The sequence below is a fragment of the Pristiophorus japonicus genome, unplaced genomic scaffold (genome assembly GCF_044704955.1).
Source record: "Pristiophorus japonicus isolate sPriJap1 unplaced genomic scaffold, sPriJap1.hap1 HAP1_SCAFFOLD_207, whole genome shotgun sequence".
Taxonomy (NCBI): domain Eukaryota; kingdom Metazoa; phylum Chordata; class Chondrichthyes; family Pristiophoridae; genus Pristiophorus; species Pristiophorus japonicus.
Window position 1 is genome coordinate 991,958 of NW_027251767.1, and position 23,122 is coordinate 1,015,079.

The window sequence follows — 23,122 nt, forward strand, 5'->3', positions numbered from 1 at the left end:
TGCAGGCATCGATCCCCCTACCTCTCATATGCTAAGCGAGCGCTCTACCATTTGAGCTAATTCCCCAGTAGCTTCTGGAAGGTTGCCCTCATTTGCTTCTCAGTCGCCTTTTCGCACTCGTCTCCAAGCTGCTCCACGACCATCAGAGAACTGGCCCACTCCTTGTATCCAATCGACATTGCGGAGCAGCAGCAAGCGAGCAACAGCAGGACGCGAAGCCACAGTAACGAAGAAAGAAGCCGAGAAGAGCACGAGACCGTGGAAGGGAAGCGAGGTGACCGGAAAGTAGCGGCCGCCCTGTGTGTGAGGGAGCAGGCGACAGCGCTGTCTGACTGATGGCCAACTTGTTTTGCCTGAAAGGGAGTGCTGAGTGCTTTGAAGTGTTGCTGCTCTGCAGTTTGTTGAATGCACTACAATGTATCCCATATTGTACCGAATTGTACTTGAACTGAAAAGCAAGGAAATGTATCGAACGGAACTGCCGTCAGCACCCAAATGTAGTGTATGGGATTGCTGACCGCAGCTAAATGTACTGAACTGCTTTTGAATGGACTGTACAAATTTTTATATGCAAATTTTGAAATTTAAAAAAACTCTGTGCTGGTGAGCAGACACAAATGCTCAAGCATAACAGCTGTGTGAAGGTGGATGCAGAGTGCATTCAGGTTTGAGACGAGAAAAGTGGTGTCCTGCTCCTTCGTGGCAACATGATGCACCATAAAGTGATGAGAACTGGTTTGAGCGAATTGCTGCTTAATCCAAAAGTACACTAGCTCCTTCGAGCCGGAATTGAACCAGCGACCTAAGGATGACTTTGCTGAGTATTCCACTACAGTCCTCCGCTCTACCAACTGAGCTATCGAAGGGAAGCGCCAAAGATTTTTCTGTGCGATGATTGTTTTCCGTGAGCATGTTGACGCATCTGGACTCATGGCGTGGCCTGTGCGTCTTCAGTACCAGCCCATGCTGCAGCGCGGTGGGACTGTCAACCGCCAGCTACTCTTTACAGCCTGGAAAACGCGTGTGACTAACAATCACAAGAGTGTAGCTTTGACTTCTTATCAGGCTCGCAGATTTTTTGCAAGCTGCGCATTCTGAATTTAAAGACCTTGCAAGCTGCCCGACTTGGTCGTGCTGCCTGGCCGCTTGCATGGCAAGTGCCTTCTTCGCGCAGCAGGCAGCATATCAGTCTGCTCAATCAAAGGTCCTGAGTCAAATGCTCAGAAAAGCAATCAATGCTCGCAAGTCGTTCTTTTGGCTTCTCTCGCCTCATATATCCATCTTTGCAAAAATCAAGACGTCTTGCTTATGACATGGCAGAAAAAGGTTTGCTGTGCTTTGACCCATCTGGCGTGAACTCAGTGACACGTGAGACCACATTTCTTTCTGGAGAATTGCTCTGAGCCAAAAGCAGAGTGGAGAATGCAGGCATCGATCCCGCTACCTCTCACATGCTAAGCGAGCGCTCGACCATTTGAGCTAATTCCCCAGTAGCTTCTTGCAGGTTGCCCTCATTTGCTTCACAGTCGCCTTTTCGCACTCGTCTCCAAGCTGCTCCACGACCATCAGAGAACTGGCCCACTCCTTGTATCCAATCGACATTGCGGAGCAGCAGCGAGCGAGCAACAGCAGGACGCGAAGCCACAGTAACGAAGAAAGAAGCCGAGAAGAGCACGAGACCGTGGAAGGGAAGCGAGGTGACCGGAAAGTAGCGGCCGCCCTGTGTGTGAGGGAGCAGGCGACAGCGCTGTCTGACTGATAGCCAACTTGTTTTGCCTGAAAGGGAGTGCTGAGTGCTTTGAAGTGTTGCTGCTCTGCAGTACTACAATGTATCCCATATTGTACCGAATTGTACTTGAACTGAAAAGCAAGGAAATGTATCGAACGGAACTGCCGTCAGCACCCAAATGTAGTGTATGGGATTGCTGACCGCAGCTAAATGTACTGAACTGCTTTTGAATGGACTGTACAAATTTTTATATGCAAATTTTGAAATTTAAAAAAACTCTGTGCTGGTGAGCAGACACAAATGCTCAAGCATAACAGCTGTGTGAAGGTGGATGCAGAGTGCATTCAGGTTTGAGACGAGAAAAGTGGTGTCCTGCTCCTTCGTGGCAACATGATGCACCATAAAGTGATGAGAACTGGTTTGAGCGAATTGCTGCTTAATCCAAAAGTACACTAGCTCCTTGGATCCGGAATTGAACCAGCGACCTAAGGATGACTTTGCTGAGTATTCCACTACAGTCCTCCGCTCTACCAACTGAGCTATCGAAAGGAAGCACCGAAGATTTTTCTGTGCGATGATTGTTTTCCGTGAGCATGTTGACGCATCTGGACTCATGGCGTGGCCTGTGCGTCTTCAGTACCAGCCCATGCTGCAGCGCGGTGGGACTGTCAACCGCCAGCTACTCTTTACAGCCTGGAAAACGCGTGTGACTAACAATCACAAGAGTGTAGCTTTGACTTCTTATCAGGCTCGCAGATTTTTTGCAAGCTGCGCATTCTGAATTTAAAGACCTTGCAAGCTGCCCGACTTGGTCGTGCTGCCTGGCCGCTTGCATGGCAAGTGCCTTCTTCGCGCAGCAGGCAGCATATCAGTCTGCTCAATCGAAGGTCCTGAGTCAAATGCTCAGAAAAACAATCAATGCTCGCAAGTCGTTCTTTTGGCTTCTCTCGCCTCATATATCCATCTTTGCAAAAATCAAGACGTCTTGCTTATGACATGGCAGAAAAAGGTTTGCTGTGCTTTGACCCATCTGGCGTGAACTCAGTGACACGTGAGACCACATTTCTTTCTGGAGAATTGCTCTGAGCCAAAAGCAGAGCGGAGAATGCAGGCATCGATCCCCCTACCTCTCATATGCTAAGCGAGCGCTCTACCATTTGAGCTAATTCCCCAGTAGCTTCTTGCAGGTTTCCCTCATTTGCTTCTCAGTCGCCTTTTCGCACTCGTCTCCAAGCTGCTCCACGACCATCAGAGAACTGGCCCACTCCTTGTATCCAATCGACATTGCGGAGCAGCAGCGAGCGAGCAACAGCAGGACGCGAAGCCACAGTAACGAAGAAAGAAGCCGAGAAGAGCACGAGACCGTGGAAGGGAAGCGAGGTGACCGGAAAGTAGCGGCCGCCCTGTGTGTGAGGGAGCAGGCGAGAGCGCTGTCTGACTGATGGCCAACTTGTTTTGCCTGAAAGGGAGTGCTGAGTGCTTTGAAGTGTTGCTGCTCTGCAGTTTGTTGAATGCACTACAATGTATCCCATATTGTACCGAATTGTACTTGAACTGAAAAGCAAGGAAATGTATCGAACGGAACTGCCGTCAGCACCCAAATGTAGTGTATGGGATTGCTGACCGCAGCTAAATGTACTGAACTGCTTTTGAATGGACTGTACAAATTTTTATATGCAAATTTTGAAATTTAAAAAAACTCTGTGCTGGTGAGCAGACACAAATGCTCAAGCATAACAGCTGTGTGAAGGTGGATGCAGAGTGCATTCAGGTTTGAGACGAGAAAAGTGGTGTCCTGCTCCTTCGTGGCAACATGATGCACCATAAAGTGATGAGAACTGGTTTGAGCGAATTGCTGCTTAATCCAAAAGTACACTAGCTCCTTCGAGCCGGAATTGAACTAGCGACCTAAGGATGACTTTGCTGAGTATTCCACTACAGTCCTCCGCTCTACCAACTGAGCTATCGAAGGGAAGCGCCAAAGATTTTTCTGTGCGATGATTGTTTTCCGTGAGCATGTTGACGCATCTGGACTCATGGCGTGGCCTGTGCGTCTTCAGTACCAGCCCATGCTGCAGCGCGGTGGGACTGTCAATCGCCAGCTACTCTTTACAGCCTGGAAAACGCGTGTGACTAACAATCACAAGAGTGTAGCTTTGACTTCTTATCAGGCTCGCAGATTTTTTGCAAGCTGCGCATTCTGAATTTAAAGACCTTGCAAGCTGCCCGACTTGGTCGTGCTGCCTGGCCGCTTGCATGGCAAGTGCCTTCTTCGCGCAGCAGGCAGCATATCAGTCTGCTCAATCGAAGGTCCTGAGTCAAATGCTCAGAAAAGCAATCAATGCTCGCAAGTCGTTCTTTTGGCTTCTCTCGCCTCATATATCCATCTTTGCAAAAATCAAGACGTCTTGCTTATGACATGGCAGAAAAAGGTTTGCTGTGCTTTGACCCATCTGGCGTGAACTCAGTGACACGTGAGACCACATTTCTTTCTGGAGAATTGCTCTGAGCCAAAAGCAGAGTGGAGAATGCAGGCATCGATCCCGCTACCTCTCATATGCTAAGCGAGCGCTCGACCATTTGAGCTAATTCCCCAGTAGCTTCTTGCAGTTTGCCCTCATTTGCTTCACAGTCGCCTTTTCGCACTCGTCTCCAAGCTGCTCCACGACCATCAGAGAACTGGCCCACTCCTTGTATCCAATCGACATTGCGGAGCAGCAGCGAGCGAGCAACAGCAGGACGCGAAGCCACAGTAACGAAGAAAGAAGCCGAGAAGAGCACGAGACCGTGGAAGGGAAGCGAGGTGACCGGAAAGTAGCGGCCGCCCTGTGTGTGAGGGAGCAGGCGACAGCGCTGTCTGACTGATGGCCAACTTGTTTTGCCTGAAAGGGAGTGCTGAGTGCTTTGAAGTGTTGCTGCTCTGCAGTTTGTTGAATGCACGACAATGTATCCCATATTGTACCGAATTGTACTTGAACTGAAAAGCAAGGAAATGTATCGAACGGAACTGCCGTCAGCACCCAAATGTAGTGTATGGGATTGCTGACCGCAGCTAAATGTGCTGAACTGCTTTTGAATGGACTGTACAAATTTTTATATGCAAATTTTGAAATTTAAAAAAACTCTGTGCTGGTGAGCAGACACAAATGCTCAAGCATAACAGCTGTGTGAAGGTGGATGCAGAGTGCATTCAGGTTTGAGACGAGAAAAGTGGTGTCCTGCTCCTTCGTGGCAACATGATGCACCATAAAGTGATGAGAACTGGTTTGAGCGAATTGCTGCTTAATCCAAAAGTACACTAGCTCCTTCGAGCCGGAATTGAACCAGCGACCTAAGGATGACTTTGCTGAGTATTCCACTACAGTCCTCCGCTCTACCAACTGAGCTATCGAAGGGAAGCGCCAAATATTTTTCTGTGCGATGATTGTTTTCCGTGAGCATGTTGACGCATCTGGACTCATGGCGTGGCCTGTGCGTCTTCAGTACCAGCCCATGCTGCAGCGCGGTGGGACTGTCAATCGCCAGCTACTCTTTACAGCCTGGAAAACGCGTGTGACTAACAATCACAAGAGTGTAGCTTTGACTTCTTATCAGGCTCGCAGATTTTTTGCAAGCTGCGCATTCTGAATTTAAAGACCTTGCAAGCTGCCCGACTTGGTCGTGCTGCCTGGCCGCTTGCATGGCAAGTGCCTTCTTCGCGCAGCAGGCAGCATATCAGTCTGCTCAATCGAAGGTCCTGAGTCAAATGCTCAGAAAAGCAATCAATGCTCGCAAGTCGTTCTTTTGGCTTCTCTCGCCTCATATATCCATCTTTGCAAAAATCAAGACGTCTTGCTTATGACATGGCAGAAAAAGGTTTGCTGTGCTTTGACCCATCTGGCGTGAACTCAGTGACACGTGAGACCACATTTCTTTCTGGAGAATTGCTCTGAGCCAAAAGCAGAGTGGAGAATGCAGGCATCGATCCCCCTACCTCTCATATGCTAAGCGAGCGCTCTACCATTTGAGCTAATTCCCCAGTAGCTTCTTGAAGGTTTCCCTCATTTGCTTCTCAGTCGCCTTTTCGCACTCGTCTCCAAGCTGCTCCACGACCATCAGAGAACTGGCCCACTCCTTGTATCCAATCGACATTGCGGAGCAGCAGCGAGCGAGCAACAGCAGGACGCGAAGCCACAGTAACGAAGAAAGAAGCCGAGAAGAGCACGAGACCGTGGAAGGGAAGCGAGGTGACCGGAAAGTAGCGGCCGCCCTGTGTGTGAGGGAGCAGGCGAGAGCGCTGTCTGACTGATGGCCAACTTGTTTTGCCTGAAAGGGAGTGCTGAGTGCTTTGAAGTATTGCTGCTCTGCAGTTTGTTGAATGCACTACAATGTATCCCATATTGTACCGAATTGTACTTGAACTGAAAAGCAAGGAAATGTATCAAACGGAACTGCCGTCAGCACCCAAATGTAGTGTATGGGATTGCTGACCGCAGCTAAATGTACTGAACTGCTTTTGAATGGACTGTACAAATTTTTATATGCAAATTTTGAAATTTAAAAAAACTCTGTGCTGGTGAGCAGACACAAATGCTCAAGCATAACAGCTGTGTGAAGGTGGATGCAGAGTGCATTCAGGTTTGAGACGAGGAAAGTGGTGCCCTGCTCCTTCGTGGCAACATGATGCACCATAAAGTGATGAGAACTGGTTTGAGCGAATTGCTGCTTAATCCAAAAGTACACTAGCTCCTTCGAGCCGGAATTGAACCAGCGACCTAAGGATGACTTTGGCTGAGTATTCCACTACAGTCCTCCGCTCTACCAACTGAGCTATCGAAGGGAAGCGCCAAAGATTTTTCTGTGCGATGATTGTTTTCCGTGAGCATGTTGACGCATCTGGACTCGTGGCGTGGCCTGTGCGTCTTCAGTACCAGCCCATGCTGCAGCGCGGTGGGACTGTCAACCGCCAGCTACTCTTTACAGCCTGGAAAACGCGTGTGACTAACAATCACAAGAGTGTAGCTTTGACTTCTTATCAGGCTCGCAGATTTTTTGCAAGCTGCGCATTCTGAATTTAAAGACCTTGCAAGCTGCCCGACTTGGTCGTGCTGCCTGGCCGCTTGCATGGCAAGTGCCTTCTTCGCGCAGCAGGCAGCATATCAGTCTGCTCAATCGAAGGTCCTGAGTCAAATGCTCAGAAAAGCAATCAATGCTCGCAAGTCGTTCTTTTGGCTTCTCTCGCCTCATATATCCATCTTTGCAAAAATCAAGACGTCTTGCTTATGACATGGCAGAAAAAGGTTTGCTGTGCTTTGACCCATCTGGCGTGAACTCAGTGACACATGAGACCACATTTCTTTCTGGAGAATTGCTCTGAGCCAAAAGCAGAGTGGAGAATGCAGGCATCGATCCCCCTACCTCTCACATGCTAAGCGAGCGCTCTACCATTTGAGCTAATTCCCCAGTAGCTTCTTGCAGGTTTCCCTCATTTGCTTCTCAGTCGCCTTTTCGCACTCGTCTCCAAGCTGCTCCACGACCATCAGAGAACTGGCCCACTCCTTGTATCCAATCGACATTGCGGAGCAGCAGCGAGCGAGCAACAGCAGGACGCGAAGCCACAGTAACGAAGAAAGAAGCCGAGAAGAGCACGAGACCGTGGAAGGGAAGCGAGGTGACCGGAAAGTAGCGGCCGCCCTGTGTGTGAGGGAGCAGGCGAGAGCGCTGTCTGACTGATGGCCAACTTGTTTTGCCTGAAAGGGAGTGCTGAGTGCTTTGAAGTGTTGCTGCTCTGCAGTTTGTTGAATGCACTACAATGTATCCCATATTGTACCGAATTGTACTTGAACTGAAAAGCAAGGAAATGTATCGAACGGAACTGCCGTCAGCACCCAAATGTAGTGTATGGGATTGCTGACCGCAGCTAAATGTACTGAACTGCTTTTGAATGGACTGTACAAATTTTTATATGCAAATTTTGAAATTTAAAAAAACTCTGTGCTGGTGAGCAGACACAAATGCTCAAGCATAACAGCTGTGTGAAGGTGGATGCAGAGTGCATTCAGGTTTGAGACGAGAAAAGTGGTGTCCTGCTCCTTCGTGGCAACATGATGCACCATAAAGTGATGAGAACTGGTTTGAGCGAATTGCTGCTTAATCCAAAAGTACACTAGCTCCTTCGAGCCGGAATTGAACCAGCGACCTAAGGATGACTTTGCTGAGTATTCCACTACAGTCCTCCGCTCTACCAACTGAGCTATCGAAGGGAAGCGCCAAAGATTTTTCTGTGCGATGATTGTTTTCCGTGAGCATGTTGACGCATCTGGACTCGTGGCGTGGCCTGTGCGTCTTCAGTACCAGCCCATGCTGCAGCGCGGTGGGACTGTCAACCGCCAGCTACTCTTTACAGCCTGGAAAACGCGTGTGACTAACAATCACAAGAGTGTAGCTTTGACTTCTTATCAGGCTCGCAGATTTTTTGCAAGCTGCGCATTCTGAATTTAAAGACCTTGCAAGCTGCCCGACTTGGTCGTGCTGCCTGGCCGCTTGCATGGCAAGTGCCTTCTTCGCGCAGCAGGCAGCATATCAGTCTGCTCAATCGAAGGTCCTGAGTCAAATGCTCAGAAAAGCAATCAATGCTCGCAAGTCGTTCTTTTGGCTTCTCTCGCCTCATATATCCATCTTTGCAAAAATCAAGACGTCTTGCTTATGACATGGCAGAAAAAGGTTTGCTGTGCTTTGACCCATCTGGCGTGAACTCAGTGACACGTGAGACCACATTTCTTTCTGGAGAATTGCTCTGAGCCAAAAGCAGAGTGGAGAATGCAGGCATCGATCCCGCTACCTCTCATATGCTAAGCGAGCGCTCAACCATTTGAGCTAATTCCCCAGTAGCTTCTTGCAGGTTTCCCTCATTTGCTTCTCAGTCGCCTTTTCGCACTCGTCTCCAAGCTGCTCCACGACCATCAGAGAACTGGCCCACTCCTTGTATCCAATCGACATTGCGGAGCAGCAGCGAGCGAGCAACAGCAGGACGCGAAGCCACAGTAACGAAGAAAGAAGCCAAGAAGAGCACGAGACCGTGGAAGGGAAGCGAGGTGACCGGAAAGTAGCGGCCGCCCTGTGTGTGAGGGAGCAGGCGAGAGCGCTGTCTGACTGATGCCCAACTTGTTTTGCCTGAAAGGGAGTGCTGAGTGCTTTGAAGTGTTGCTGCTCTGCAGTTTGTTGAATGCACTACAATGTATCCCATATTGTACCGAATTGTACTTGAACTGAAAAGCAAGGAAATGTATCGAACGGAACTGCCGTCAGCACCCAAATGTAGTGTATGGGATTGCTGACCGCAGCTAAATGTACTGAACTGCTTTTGAATGGACTGTACAAATTTTTATATGCAAATTTTGAAATTTAAAAAAACTCTGTGCTGGTGAGCAGACACAAATGCTCAAGCATAACAGCTGTGTGAAGGTGGATGCAGAGTGCATTCAGGTTTGAGACGAGAAAAGTGGTGTCCTGCTCCTTCGTGGCAACATGATGCACCATAAAGTGATGAGAACTGGTTTGAGCGAATTGCTGCTTAATCCAAAAGTACACTAGCTCCTTCGAGCCGGAATTGAACCAGCGACCTAAGGATGACTTTGCTGAGTATTCCACTACAGTCCTCCGCTCTACCAACTGAGCTATCGAAGGGAAGCGCCAAAGATTTTTCTGTGCGATGATTGTTTTCCATGAGCATGTTGACGCATCTGGACTCGTGGCGTGGCCTGTGCGTCTTCAGTACCAGCCCATGCTGCAGCGCGGTGGGACTGTCAACCGCCAGCTACTCTTTACAGCCTGGAAAACGCGTGTGACTAACAATCACAAGAGTGTAGCTTTGACTTCTTATCAGGCTCGCAGATTTTTTGCAAGCTGCGCATTCTGAATTTAAAGACCTTGCAAGCTGCCCGACTTGGTCGTGCTGCCTGGCCGCTTGCATGGCAAGTGCCTTCTTCGCGCAGCAGGCAGCATATCAGTCTGCTCAATCGAAGGTCCTGAGTCAAATGCTCAGAAAAGCAATCAATGCTCGCAAGTCGTTCTTTTGGCTTCTCTCGCCTCATATATCCATCTTTGCAAAAATCAAGACGTCTTGCTTATGACATGGCAGAAAAAGGTTTGCTGTGCTTTGACCCATCTGGCGTGAACTCAGTGACACGTGAGACCACATTTCTTTCTGGAGAATTGCTCTGAGCCAAAAGCAGAGTGGAGAATGCAGGCATCGATCTCCCTACCTCTCATATGCTAAGCGAGCGCTCAACCATTTGAGCTAATTCCCCAGTAGCTTCTTGAAGGTTTCCCTCATTTGCTTCTCAGTCGCCTTTTCGCACTCGTCTCCAAGCTGCTCCACGACCATCAGAGAACTGGCCCACTCCTTGTATCCAATCGACATTGCGGAGCAGCAGCGAGCGAGCAACAGCAGGACGCGAAGCCACAGTAACGAAGAAAGAAGCCGAGAAGAGCACGAGACCGCGGAAGGGAAGCGAGGTGACCGGAAAGTAGCGGCCGCCCTGTGTGTGAGGGAGCAGGCGACAGCGCTGTCTGACTGATGGCCAACTTGTTTTGCCTGAAAGGGAGTGCTGAGTGCTTTGAAGTGTTGCTGCTCTGCAGTTTGTTGAATGTACTACAATGTATCCCATATTGTACCGAATTGTACTTGAACTGAAAAGCAAGGAAATGTATCGAACGGAACTGCCGTCAGCACCCAAATGTAGTGTATGGGATTGCTGACCGCAGCTAAATGTACTGAACTGCTTTTGAATGGACTGTCCAAATTTTTATATGCAAATTTTGAAATTTAAAAAAACTCTGTGCTGGTGAGCAGACACAAATGCTCAAGCATAACAGCTGTGTGAAGGTGGATGCAGAGTGCATTCAGGTTTGAGACGAGAAAAGTGGTGTCCTGCTCCTTCGTGGCAACATGATGCACCATAAAGTGATGAGAACTGGTTTGAGCGAATTGCTGCTTAATCCAAAAGTACACTAGCTCCTTCGAGCCGGAATTGAACCAGCGACCTAAGGATGACTTTGCTGAGTATTCCACTACAGTCCTCCGCTCTACCAACTGAGCTATCGAAGGGAAGCGCCAAATATTTTTCTGTGCGATGATTGTTTTCCGTGAGCATGTTGACGCATCTGGACTCGTGGCGTGGCCTGTGCGTCTTCAGTACCAGCCCATGCTGCAGCGCGGTGGGACTGTCAACCGCCAGCTACTCTTTACAGCCTGGAAAACGCGTGTGACTAACAATCACAAGAGTGTAGCTTTGACTTCTTATCAGGCTCGCAGATTTTTTGCAAGCTGCGCATTCTGAATTTAAAGACCTTGCAAGCTGTCCGACTTGGTCGTGCTGCCTGGCCGCTTGCATGGCAAGTGCCTTCTTCGCGCAGCAGGCAGCATATCAGTCTGCTCAATCGAAGGTCCTGAGTCAAATGCTCAGAAAAGCAATCAATGCTCGCAAGTCGTTCTTTTGGCTTCTCTCGCCTCATATATCCATCTTTGCAAAAATCAAGACATCTTGCTTATGACATGGCAGAAAAAGGTTTGCTGTGCTTTGACCCATCTGGCGTGAACTCAGTGACACGTGAGACCACATTTCTTTCTGGAGAATTGCTCTGAGCCAAAAGCAGAGTGGAGAATGCAGGCATCGATCCCGCTACCTCTCACATGCTAAGCGAGCGCTCTACCATTTGAGCTAATTCCCCAGTAGCTTCTTGCAGGTTTCCCTCATTTGCTTCTCAGTCGCCTTTTCGCACTCGTCTCCAAGCTGCTCCACGACCATCAGAGAACTGGCCCACTCCTTGGATCCAATCGACATTGCGGAGCAGCAGCGAGCGAGCAACAGCAGGACGCGAAGCCACAGTAACGAAGAAAGAAGCCGAGAAGAGCACGAGACCGTGGAAGGGAAGCGAGGTGACCGGAAAGTAGCGGCCGCCCTGTGTGTGAGGGAGCAGGCGAGAGCGCTGTCTGACTGATGGCCAACTTGTTTTGCCTGAAAGGGAGTGCTGAGTGCTTTGAAGTGTTGCTGCTCTGCAGTTTGTTGAATGCACTACAATGTATCCCATATTGTACCGAATTGTACTTGAACTGAAAAGCAAGGAAATGTATCGAACGGAACTGCCGTCAGCACCCAAATGTAGTGTATGGGATTGCTGACCGCAGCTAAATGTACTGAACTGCTTTTTAATGGACTGTCCAAATTTTTATATGCAAATTTTGAAATTTAAAAAAACTCTGTGCTGGTGAGCAGACACAAATGCTCAAGCATAACAGCTGTGTGAAGGTGGATGCAGAGTGCATTCAGGTTTGAGATGAGAAAAGTGGTGTCCTGCTCCTTCGTGGCAACATGATGCACCATAAAGTGATGAGAACTGGTTTGAGCGAATTGCTGCTTAATCCAAAAGTACACTAGCTCCTTCGAGCCGGAATTGAACCAGCGACCTAAGGATGACTTTGCTGAGTATTCCACTACAGTCCTCCGCTCTACCAACTGAGCTATCGAAGGGAAGCGCCAAATATTTTTCTGTGCGATGATTGTTTTCCGTGAGCATGTTGACGCATCTGGACTCGTGGCGTGGCCTGTGCGTCTTCAGTACCAGCCCATGCTGCAGCGCGGTGGGACTGTCAACCGCCAGCTACTCTTTACAGCCTGGAAAACGCGTGTGACTAACAATCACAAGAGTGTAGCTTTGACTTCTTATCAGGCTCGCAGATTTTTTGCAAGCTGCGCATTCTGAATTTAAAGACCTTGCAAGCTGCCCGACTTGGTCGTGCTGCCTGGCCGCTTGCATGGCAAGTGCCTTCTTCGCGCAGCAGGCAGCATATCAGTCTGCTCAATCGAAGGTCCTGAGTCAAATGCTCAGAAAAGCAATCAATGCTCGCAAGTCGTTCTTTTGGCTTCTCTCGCCTCATATATCCATCTTTGCAAAAATCAAGACGTCTTGCTTATGACATGGCAGAAAAAGGTTTGCTGTGCTTTGACCCATCTGGCGTGAACTCAGTGACACGTGAGACCACATTTCTTTCTGGAGAATTGCTCTGAGCCAAAAGCAGAGTGGAGAATGCAGGCATCGATCCCCCTACCTCTCATATGCTAAGCAAGCGCTCAACCATTTGAGCTAATTCCCCAGTAGCTTCTTGCAGGTTTCCCTCATTTGCTTCTCAGTCGCCTTTTCGCACTCGTCTCCAAGCTGCTCCACGACCATCAGAGAACTGGCCCACTCCTTGTATCCAATCGACATTGCGGAGCAGCAGCGAGCGAGCAACAGCAGGACGCGAAGCCACAGTAACGAAGAAAGAAGCCGAGAAGAGCACGAGACCGTGGAAGGGAAGCGAGGTGACCGGAAAGTAGCGGCCGCCCTGTGTGTGAGGGAGCAGGCGACAGCGCTGTCTGACTGATGGCCAACTTGTTTTGCCTGAAAGGGAGTGCTGAGTGCTTTGAAGTGTTGCTGCTCTGCAGTTTGTTGAATGTACTACAATGTATCCCATATTGTACCGAATTGTACTTGAACTGAAAAGCAAGGAAATGTATCGAACGGAACTGCCGTCAGCACCCAAATGTAGTGTATGAGATTGCTGACCGCAGCTAAATGTACTGAACTGCTTTTGAATGGACTGCACAAATTTTTATATGCAAATTTTGAAATTTAAAAAAACTCTGTGCTGGTGAGCAGACACAAATGCTCAAGCATAACAGCTGTGTGAAGGTGGATGCAGAGTGCATTCAGGTTTGAGACGAGAAAAGTGGTGTCCTGCTCCTTCGTGGCAACATGATGCACCATAAAGTGATGAGAACTGGTTTGAGCGAATTGCTGCTTAATCCAAAAGTACACTAGCTCCTTCGAGCCAGAATTGAACTAGCAACCTAAGGATGACTTTGCTGAGTATTCCACTACAGTCCTCCTCTCTACCAACTGAGCTATCGAAGGGAAGCGCCAAATATTTTTCTGTGCGATGATTGTTTTCCGTGAGCATGTTGACGCATCTGGACTCGTGGCGTGGCCTGTGCGTCTTCAGTACCAGCCCATGCTGCAGCGCGGTGGGACTGTCAACCGCCAGCTACTCTTTACAGCCTGGAAAACGCGTGTGACTAACAATCACAAGAGTGTAGCTTTGACTTCTTATCAGGCTCGCAGATTTTTTACAAGCTGCGCATTCTGAATTTAAAGACCTTGCAAGCTGCCCGACTTGGTCGTGCTGCCTGGCCGCTTGCATGGCAAGTGCCTTCTTCGCGCAGCAGGCAGCATATCAGTCTGCTCAATCGAAGGTCCTGAGTCAAATGCTCAGAAAAGCAATCAATGCTCGCAAGTCGTTCTTTTGGCTTCTCTCGCCTCATATATCCATCTTTGCAAAAATCAAGACGTCTTGCTTATGACATGGCAGAAAAAGGTTTGCTGTGCTTTGACCCATCTGGCGTGAACTCAGTGACACGTGAGACCACATTTCTTTCTGGAGAATTGCTCTGAGCCAAAAGCAGAGTGGAGAATGCAGGCATCGATCCCGCTACCTCTCACATGCTAAGCGAGTGCTCTACCATTTGAGCTAATTCCCCAGTAGCTTCTTGCAGGTTTCCCTCATTTGCTTCTCAGTCGCCTTTTCGCACTCGTCTCCAAGCTGCTCCACGACCATCAGAGAACTGGCCCACTCCTTGTATCCAATCGACATTGCGGAGCAGCAGCGAGCGAGCAACAGCAGGACGCGAAGCCACAGTAACGAAGAAAGAAGCCGAGAAGAGCACGAGACCGTGGAAGGGAAGCGAGGTGACCGGAAAGTAGCGGCCGCCCTGTGTGTGAGGGAGCAGGCGAGAGCGCTGTCTGACTGATGGCCAACTTGTTTTGCCTGAAAGGGAGTGCTGAGTGCTTTGAAGTGTTGCTGCTCTGCAGTTTGTTGAATGCACTACAATGTATCGCATATTGTACCGAATTGTACTTGAACTGAAAAGCAAGGAAATGTATCGAACGGAACTGCCGTCAGCACCCAAATGTAGTGTATGGGATTGCTGACCGCAGCTAAATGTACTGAACTGCTTTTGAATGGACTGTACAAATTTTTATATGCAAATTTTGAAATTTAAAAAAACTCTGTGCTGGTGAGCAGACACAAATGCTCAAGCATAACAGCTGTGTGAAGGTGGATGCAGAGTGCATTCAGGTTTGAGACGAGAAAAGTGGTGTCATGCTCCTTCGTGGCAACATGATGCACCATAAAGTGATAAGAACTGGTTTGAGCGAATTGCTGCTTAATCCAAAAGTACACTAGCTCCTTCGAGCCAGAATTGAACCAGCGACCTAAGGATGACTTTGCTGAGTATTCCACTACAGTCCTCCGCTCTACCAACTGAGCTATCGAAGGGAAGCGCCAAATATTTTTCTGTGCGATGATTGTTTTCCGTGAGCATGTTGACGCATCTGGACTCGTGGCGTGGCCTGTGCGTCTTCAGTACCAGCCCATGCTGCAGCGCGGTGGGACTGTCAACCGCCAGCTACTCTTTACAGCCTGGAAAACGCGTGTGACTAACAATCACAAGAGTGTAGCTTTGACTTCTTATCAGGCTCGCAGATTTTTTGCAAGCTGCGCATTCTGAATTTAAAGACCTTGCAAGCTGCCCGACTTGGTCGTGCTGCCTGGCCGCTTGCATGGCAAGTGCCTTCTTCGCGCAGCAGGCAGCATATCAGTCTGCTCAATCGAAGGTCCTGAGTCAAATGCTCAGAAAAGCAATCAATGCTCGCAAGTCGTTCTTTTGGCTTCTCTCGCCTCATATATCCATCTTTGCAAAAATCAAGACGTCTTGCTTATGACATGGCAGAAAAAGGTTTGCTGTGCTTTGACCCATCTGGCGTGAACTCAGTGACACGTGAGACCACATTTCTTTCTGGAGAATTGCTCTGAGCCAAAAGCAGAGTGGAGAATGCAGGCATCGATCCCGCTACCTCTCACATGCTAAGCAAGCGCTCTACCATTTGAGCTAATTCCCCAGTAGCTTCTTACAGGTTTCCCTCATTTGCTTCTCAGTCGCCTTTTCGCACTCGTCTCCAAGCTGCTCCACGACCATCAGAGAACTGGCCCACTCCTTGTATCCAATCGACATTGCGGAGCAGCAGCGAGCGAGCAACAGCAGGACGCGAAGCCACAGTAACGAAGAAAGAAGCCGAGAAGAGCACGAGACCGTGGAAGGGAAGCGAGTTGACCGGAAAGTAGCGGCCGCCCTGTGTGTGAGGGAGCAGGTGAGAGCGCTGTCTGACTGATGGCCAACTTGTTTTGCCTGAAAGGGAGTGCTGAGTGCTTTGAAGTGTTGCTGCTCTGCAGTTTGTTGAATGCACTACAATGTATCCCATATTGTACCGAATTGTACTTGAACTGAAAAGCAAGGAAATGTATCGAACGGAACTGCCGTCAGCACCCAAATGTAGTGTATGGGATTGCTGACCGCAGCTAAATGTACTGAACTGCTTTTGAATGGACTGTACAAATTTTTATATGCAAATTTTGAAATTTAAAAAAACTCTGTGCTGGTGAGCAGACACAAATGCTCAAGCATAACAGCTGTGTGAAGGTGGATGCAGAGTGCATTCAGGTTTGAGACGAGAAAAGTGGTGTCCTGCTCCTTCGTGGCAACATGATGCACCATAAAGTGATGAGAACTGGTTTGAGCGAATTGCTGCTTAATCCAAAAGTACACTAGCTCCTTCGAGCCGGAATTGAACCAGCGACCTAAGGATGACTTTGCTGAGTATTCCACTACAGTCCTCCGCTCTACCAACTGAGCTATCGAAGGGAAGCGCCAAATATTTTTCTGTGCGATGATTGTTTTCCGTGAGCATGTTGACGCATCTGGACTCGTGGCGTGGCCTGTGCGTCTTCAGTACCAGCCCATGCTGCAGCGCGGTGGGACTGTCAACCGCCAGCTACTCTTTACAGCCTGGAAAACGCGTGTGACTAACAATCACAAGAGTGTAGCTTTGACTTCTTATCAGGCTCGCAGATTTTTTGCAAGCTGCGCATTCTGAATTTAAAGACCTTGCAAGCTGCCCGACTTGGTCGTGCTGCCTGGCCGCTTGCATGGCAAGTGCCTTCTTCGCGCAGCAGGCAGCATATCAGTCTGCTCAATCGAAGGTCCTGAGTCAAATGCTCAGAAAAGCAATCAATGCTCGCAAGTCGTTCTTTTGGCTTCTCTCGCCTCATATATCCATCTTTGCAAAAATCAAGACGTCTTGCTTATGACATGGCAGAAAAAGGTTTGCTGTGCTTTGACCCATCTGGCGTGAACTCAGTGACACGTGAGACCACATTTCTTTCTGGAGAATTGCTCAGAGCCAAAAGCAGAGTGGAGAATGCAGGCATCGATCCCCCTACCTCTCATATGCTAAGTGAGCGCTCCACCATTTGAGCTAATTCCCCAGTAGCTTCTTGCAGGTTTCCCTCATTTGCTTCTCAGTCGCCTTTTCGCACTCGTCTCCAAGCTGCTCCACGACCATCAGAGAACTGGCCCACTCCTTGTATCCAATCGACATTGCGGAGCAGCAGCGAGCGAGCAACAGCAGGACGCGAAGCCACAGTAACGAAGAAAGAAGCCGAGAAGAGCACGAGACCGTGGAAGGGAAGCGAGGTGACCGGAAAGTAGCGGCCGCCCTGTGTGTGAGGGAGCAGGCGACAGCGCTGTCTGACTGATAGCCAACTTGTTTTGCCTGAAAGGGAGTGCTGAGTGCTTTGAAGTGTTGCTGCTCTGCAGTTTGTTGAATGCACTACAATGTATCCCATATTGTACCGAATTGTACTTGAACTGAAAAGCAAGGAAATGTATCGAACGGAACTGCCGTCAGCACCCAAATGTAGTGTATGGGATTGCTGACCGCAGCTAAATGTACTGAACTGCTTTTGAATGGACTGTCCAAATTTTTATATGCAAATTTTGAAATTTAAAAAAACTCTGTGCTGGTGAGCAGACACAAATGCTCAAGCATAACAGCTGTGTGAAGGTGGATGCAGAGTGCATTCAGGTTTGAGACGAGAAAAGTGGTGTCCTGCTCCTTCGTGGCAACATGATGCACCATAAAGTGATGAGAACTGGTTTGACCGAATTGCTGCTTAATCCAAAAGTACACTAGCTCCTTCGAGCCGGAATTGAACCAGCGACCTAAGGATGACTTTGCTGAGTATTTCCATTACAGTCCTCCGCTCTACCAACTGAGCTATCGAAGGGAAGCACCAAATATTTTTCTGTGCGATGATTGTTTTCCGTGAGCATGTTGACGCATCTGGACTCGTGGCGTGGCCTGTGCGTCTTCAGTACCAGCCCATGCTGCAGCGCGGTGGGACTGTCAACCGCCAGCTACTCTTTACAGCCTGGAAAACGCGTGTGACTAACAATCACAAGAGTGTAGCTTTGACTTCTTATCAGGCTCGCAGATTTTTTGCAAGCTGCGCATTCTGAATTTAAAGACCTTGCAAGCTGCCCGACTTGGTCGTGCTGCCTGGCCGCTTGCATGGCAAGTGCCTTCTTCGCGCAGCAGGCAGCATATCAGTCTGCTCAATCGAAGGTCCTGAGTCAAATGCTCAGAAAAGCAATCAATGCTCGCAAGTCGTTCTTTTGGCTTCTCTCGCCTCATATATCCATCTTTGCAAAAATCAAGACGTCTTGCTTATGACATGGCAGAAAAAGGTTTGCTGTGCTTTGACCCATCTGGCGTGATCTCAGTGACATGTGAGACCACATTTCTTTCTGGAGAATTGCTCTGAGCCAAAAGCAGAGTGGAAAATGCAGGCATCGATCCCGCTACCTCTCACATGCGAAGCGAGCGCTCTACCATTTGAGCTAATTCCCCAGTAGCTTTTTGCAGGTTTCCCTCATTTGCTTCTCAGTCGCCTTTTCGCACACGTCTCCAAGCTGCTCCACGACCATCAGAGAACTGGCCCACTCCTTGTATCCAATCGACATTGCGGAGCAGCAGCGAGCGAGCAACAGCAGGACGCGAAGCCACAGTAACGAAGAAAGAAGCCGAGAAGAGCACGAGACCGTGGAAGGGAAGCGAGGTGACTGGAAAGTAGCGGCCGCCCTGTGTGTGAGGGAGCAGGCGAGAGCGCTGTCTGACTGATGGCCAACTTGTTTTGCCTGAAAGGGAGTGCTGAGTGCTTTGAAGTGTTGCTGCTCTGCAGTTTGTTGAATGCACTACAATGTATCCCATATTGTACCGAATTGTACTTGAACTGAAAAGCAAGGAAATGTATCGAACGGAACTGCCGTCAGCACCCAAATGTAGTGTATGGGATTGCTGACCGCAGCTAAATGTACTGAACTGCTTTTGAATGGACTGTACAAATTTTTATATGCAAATTTTGAAATTTAAAAAAACTCTGTGCTGGTGAGCAGACACAAATGCTCAAGCATAACAGCTGTGTGAAGGTGGATGCAGAGTGCATTCAGGTTTGAGACGAGAAAAGTGGTGTCCTGCTCCTTCGTGGCAACATGATGCACCATAAAGTGATGAGAACTGGTTTGACCGAATTGCTGCTTAATCCAAAAGTACACTAGCTCCTTCGAGCCGGAATTGAACCAGCGACCTAAGGATGACTTTGCTGAGTATTCCACTACAGTCCTCCGCTCTACCAACTGAGCTATCGAAGGGAAGCGCCAAAGATTTTTCTGTGCGATGATTGTTTTCCGTGAGCATGTTGACGCATCTGGACTCGTGGCGTGGCCTGTGCGTCTTCAGTACCAGCCCATGCTGCAGCGCGGTGGGACTGTCAACCGCCAGCTACTCTTTACAGCCTGGAAAACGCGTGTGACTAACAATCACAAGAGTGTAGCTTTGACTTCTTATCAGGCTCGCAGATTTTTTGCAAGCTGCGCATTCTGAATTTAAAGACCTTGCAAGCTGCCCGACTTGGTCGTGCTGCCTGGCCGCTTGCATGGCAAGTGCCTTCTTCGCGCAGCAGGCAGCACATCAGTCTGCTCAATCGAAGGTCCTGAGTCAAATGCTCAGAAAAGCAATCAATGCTCGCAAGTCGTTCTTTTGGCTTCTCTCGCCTCATATATCCATCTTTGCAAAAATCAAGACGTCTTGCTTATGACATGGCAGAAAAAGGTTTGCTGTGCTTTGACCCATCTGGCGTGAACTCAGTGACACGTGAGACCACATTTCTTTCTGGAGAATTGCTCTGAGCCAAAAGCAGAGTGGAGAATGCAGGCATCGATCCCGCTACCTCTCACATGCTGAGCGAGCGCTCGACCATTTGAGCTAATTCCCCAGTAGCTTCTTGCAGGTTTCCCTCATTTGCTTCTCAGTCGCCTTTTCGCACTCGTCTCCAAGCTGCTCCACGACCATCAGAGAACTGGCCCACTCCTTGTATCCAATCGACATTGCGGAGCAGCAGCGAGCGAGCAACAGCAGGACGCGAAGCCACAGTAACGAAGAAAGAAGCCGAGAAGAGCACGAGACCGTGGAAGGGAAGCGAGGTGACCGGAAAGTAGCGGCCGCCCTGTGTGTGAGGGAGCAGGCGACAGCGCTGTCTGACTGATAGCCAACTTGTTTTGCCTGAAAGGGAGTGCTGAGTGCTTTGAAGTGTTGCTGCTCTGCAGTTTGTTGAATGCACTACAATGTATCCCATATTGTACCGAATTGTACTTGAACTGAAAAGCAAGGAAATGTATCGAACGGAACTGCCGTCAGCACCCAAATGTAGTGTATGGGATTGCTGACCGCAGCTAAATGTACTGAACTGCTTTTGAATGGACTGTCCAAATTTTTATATGCAAATTTTGAAATTTAAAAAAACTCTGTGCTGGTGAGCAGACACAAATGCTCAAGCATAACAGCTGTGTGAAGGTGGATGCAGAGTGCATTCAGGTTTGAGACGAGAAAAGTGGTGTCCTGCTCCTTCGTGGCAACATGATGCACCATAAAGTGATGAGAACTGGTTTGACCGAATTGCTGCTTAATCCAAAAGTACACTAGCTCCTTCGAGCCGGAATTGAACCAGCGACCTAAGGATGACTTTGCTGAGTATTCCATTACAGTCCTCCGCTCTACCAACTGAGCTATCGAAGGGAAGCGCCAAATATTTTTCTGTGCGATGATTGTTTTCCGTGAGCATGTTGACGCATCTGGACTCGTGGCGTGGCCTGTGCGTCTTCAGTACCAGCCCATGCTGCAGCGCGGTGGGACTGTCAACCGCCAGCTACTCTTTACAGCCTGGAAAACGCGTGTGACTAACAATCACAAGAGTGTAGCTTTGACTTCTTATCAGGCTCGCAGATTTTTTGCAAGCTGCGCATTCTGAATTTAAAGACCTTGCAAGCTGCCCGACTTGGTCGTGCTGCCTGGCCGCTTGCATGGCAAGTGCCTTCTTCGCGCAGCAGGCAGCATATCAGTCTGCTCAATCGAAGGTCCTGAGTCAAATGCTCAGAAAAGCAATCAATGCTCGCAAGTCGTTCTTTTGGCTTCTCTCGCCTCATATATCCATCTTTGCAAAAATCAAGACGTCTTGCTTATGACATGGCAGAAAAAGGTTTGCTGTGCTTTGACCCATCTGGCGTGAACTCAGTGACACGTGAGACCACATTTCTTTCTGGAGAATTGCTCTGAGCCAAAAGCAGAGTGGAGAATGCAGGCATCGATCCCCCTACCTCTCATATGCTAAGCGAGCTCTCTACCATTTGAGCTAATTCCCCAGTAGCTTCTTGCAGGTTTCCCTCATTTGCTTCTCAGTCGCCTTTTCGCACTCGTCTCCAAGCTGCTCCACGACCATCAGAGAACTGGCCCACTCCTTGTATCCAATCGACATTGCGGAGCAGCAGCGAGCGAGCAACAGCAGGACGCGAAGCCACAGTAACGAAGAAAGAAGCCGAGAAGAGCACGAGACCGTGGAAGGGAAGCGAGGTGACCGGAAAGTAGCGGCCGCCCTGTGTGTGAGGGAGCAGGCGAGAGCGCTGTCTGACTGATGGCCAACTTGTTTTGCCTGAAAGGGAGTGCTGAGTGCTTTGAAGTGTTGCTGCTCTGCAGTTTGTTGAATGCACTACAATGTATCCCATATTGTACCGAATTGTACTTGAACTGAAAAGCAAGGAAATGTATCGAACGGAACTGCCGTCAGCACCCAAATGTAGTGTATGGGATTGCTGACCGCAGCTAAATGTACTGAACTGCTTTTGAATGGACTGTCCAAATTTTTATATGCAAATTTTGAAATTTAAAAAAACTCTGTGCTGGTGAGCAGACACAAATGCTCAAGCATAACAGCTGTGTGAAGGTGGATGCAGAGTGCATTCAGGTTTGAGACGAGAAAAGTGGTGTCCTGCTCCTTCGTGGCAACATGATGCACCATAAAGTGATGAGAACTGGTTTGACCGAATTGCTGCTTAATCCAAAAGTGCACTAGCTCCTTCGAGCCGGAATTGAACCAGCGACCTAAGGATGACTTTGCTGAGTATTCCATTACAGTCCTCCGCTCTACCAACTGAGCTATCGAAGGGAAGCACCAAATATTTTTCTGTGCGATGATTGTTTTCCGTGAGCATGTTGACGCATCTGGACTCGTGGCGTGGCCTGTGCGTCTTCAGTACCAGCCCATGCTGCAGCGCGGTGGGACTGTCAACCGCCAGCTACTCTTTACAGCCTGGAAAACGCGTGTGACTAACAATCACAAGAGTGTAGCTTTGACTTCTTATCAGGCTCGCAGATTTTTTGCAAGCTGCGCATTCTGAATTTAAAGACCTTGCAAGCTGCCCGACTTGGTCGTGCTGCCTGGCCGCTTGCATGGCAAGTGCCTTCTTCGCGCAGCAGGCAGCATATCAGTCTGCTCAATCGAAGGTCCTGAGTCAAATGCTCAGAAAAGCAATCAATGCTCGCAAGTCGTTCTTTTGGCTTCTCTCGCCTCATATATCCATCTTTGCAAAAATCAAGACGTCTTGCTTATGACATGGCAGAAAAAGGTTTGCTGTGCTTTGACCCATCTGGCGTGATCTCAGTGACATGTGAGACCACATTTCTTTCTGGAGAATTGCTCTGAGCCAAAAGCAGAGTGGAAAATGCAGGCATCGATCCCGCTACCTCTCACATGCTAAGCGAGCGCTCTACCATTTGAGCTAATTCCCCAGTAGCTTCTTGCAGGTTTCCCTCATTTGCTTCTCAGTCGCCTTTTCGCACTCGTCTCCAAGCTGCTCCACGACCATCAGAGAACTGGCCCACTCCTTGTATCCAATCGACATTGCGGAGCAGCAGCGAGCGAGCAACAGCAGGACGCGAAGCCACAGTAACGAAGAAAGAAGCCGAGAAGAGCACGAGACCGTGGAAGGGAAGCGAGGTGACTGGAAAGTAGCGGCCGCCCTGTGTGTGAGGGAGCAGGCGAGAGCGCTGTCTGACTGATGGCCAACTTGTTTTGCCTGAAAGGGA

General features: G+C 49.1%; 16 non-coding genes across 16 annotated transcripts; all 16 read right to left on the reverse strand.

Moving 5' to 3' along the window:
* Positions 1-774: 774 nt before the first annotated feature.
* Positions 775-866, reverse strand: trnay-gua (transfer RNA tyrosine (anticodon GUA)). The gene is given in 2 exon segments: positions 775-810; positions 830-866. It is a non-coding gene; the product is annotated as a tRNA-Tyr (tRNA).
* Positions 867-2,185: 1,319 nt separating this feature from the next.
* On the reverse strand, positions 2,186-2,280 carry trnay-gua (transfer RNA tyrosine (anticodon GUA)). Its single transcript is given in 2 exon segments — positions 2,186-2,222; positions 2,242-2,280. It is a non-coding gene; the product is annotated as a tRNA-Tyr (tRNA).
* A 1,329-nt stretch (positions 2,281-3,609) lies between these two features.
* On the reverse strand, positions 3,610-3,701 carry trnay-gua (transfer RNA tyrosine (anticodon GUA)). The gene is given in 2 exon segments: positions 3,610-3,645; positions 3,665-3,701. It is a non-coding gene; the product is annotated as a tRNA-Tyr (tRNA).
* Positions 3,702-5,032: 1,331 nt separating this feature from the next.
* Positions 5,033-5,124, reverse strand: trnay-gua (transfer RNA tyrosine (anticodon GUA)). The gene is given in 2 exon segments: positions 5,033-5,068; positions 5,088-5,124. It is a non-coding gene; the product is annotated as a tRNA-Tyr (tRNA).
* Positions 5,125-6,455: 1,331 nt separating this feature from the next.
* On the reverse strand, positions 6,456-6,548 carry trnay-gua (transfer RNA tyrosine (anticodon GUA)). The gene is made up of 2 exons: positions 6,512-6,548; positions 6,456-6,491 (listed from the first exon to the last, which is right to left on the reverse strand). It is a non-coding gene; the product is annotated as a tRNA-Tyr (tRNA).
* A 1,331-nt stretch (positions 6,549-7,879) lies between these two features.
* On the reverse strand, positions 7,880-7,971 carry trnay-gua (transfer RNA tyrosine (anticodon GUA)). The gene is given in 2 exon segments: positions 7,880-7,915; positions 7,935-7,971. It is a non-coding gene; the product is annotated as a tRNA-Tyr (tRNA).
* A 1,331-nt stretch (positions 7,972-9,302) lies between these two features.
* On the reverse strand, positions 9,303-9,394 carry trnay-gua (transfer RNA tyrosine (anticodon GUA)). The gene is given in 2 exon segments: positions 9,303-9,338; positions 9,358-9,394. It is a non-coding gene; the product is annotated as a tRNA-Tyr (tRNA).
* A 1,331-nt stretch (positions 9,395-10,725) lies between these two features.
* Positions 10,726-10,817, reverse strand: trnay-gua (transfer RNA tyrosine (anticodon GUA)). The gene is given in 2 exon segments: positions 10,726-10,761; positions 10,781-10,817. It is a non-coding gene; the product is annotated as a tRNA-Tyr (tRNA).
* A 1,331-nt stretch (positions 10,818-12,148) lies between these two features.
* Positions 12,149-12,240, reverse strand: trnay-gua (transfer RNA tyrosine (anticodon GUA)). The gene is given in 2 exon segments: positions 12,149-12,184; positions 12,204-12,240. It is a non-coding gene; the product is annotated as a tRNA-Tyr (tRNA).
* A 1,331-nt stretch (positions 12,241-13,571) lies between these two features.
* trnay-gua (transfer RNA tyrosine (anticodon GUA)) lies at positions 13,572-13,663 on the reverse strand. Its single transcript is given in 2 exon segments — positions 13,572-13,607; positions 13,627-13,663. It is a non-coding gene; the product is annotated as a tRNA-Tyr (tRNA).
* Positions 13,664-14,994: 1,331 nt separating this feature from the next.
* Positions 14,995-15,086, reverse strand: trnay-gua (transfer RNA tyrosine (anticodon GUA)). Its single transcript is given in 2 exon segments — positions 14,995-15,030; positions 15,050-15,086. It is a non-coding gene; the product is annotated as a tRNA-Tyr (tRNA).
* Positions 15,087-16,417: 1,331 nt separating this feature from the next.
* Positions 16,418-16,509, reverse strand: trnay-gua (transfer RNA tyrosine (anticodon GUA)). Its single transcript is given in 2 exon segments — positions 16,418-16,453; positions 16,473-16,509. It is a non-coding gene; the product is annotated as a tRNA-Tyr (tRNA).
* A 1,331-nt stretch (positions 16,510-17,840) lies between these two features.
* trnay-gua (transfer RNA tyrosine (anticodon GUA)) lies at positions 17,841-17,933 on the reverse strand. The gene is made up of 2 exons: positions 17,897-17,933; positions 17,841-17,876 (listed from the first exon to the last, which is right to left on the reverse strand). It is a non-coding gene; the product is annotated as a tRNA-Tyr (tRNA).
* Positions 17,934-19,264: 1,331 nt separating this feature from the next.
* On the reverse strand, positions 19,265-19,356 carry trnay-gua (transfer RNA tyrosine (anticodon GUA)). Its single transcript is given in 2 exon segments — positions 19,265-19,300; positions 19,320-19,356. It is a non-coding gene; the product is annotated as a tRNA-Tyr (tRNA).
* Positions 19,357-20,687: 1,331 nt separating this feature from the next.
* trnay-gua (transfer RNA tyrosine (anticodon GUA)) lies at positions 20,688-20,779 on the reverse strand. The gene is given in 2 exon segments: positions 20,688-20,723; positions 20,743-20,779. It is a non-coding gene; the product is annotated as a tRNA-Tyr (tRNA).
* Positions 20,780-22,110: 1,331 nt separating this feature from the next.
* trnay-gua (transfer RNA tyrosine (anticodon GUA)) lies at positions 22,111-22,202 on the reverse strand. Its single transcript is given in 2 exon segments — positions 22,111-22,146; positions 22,166-22,202. It is a non-coding gene; the product is annotated as a tRNA-Tyr (tRNA).
* Positions 22,203-23,122: the final 920 nt, after the last annotated feature.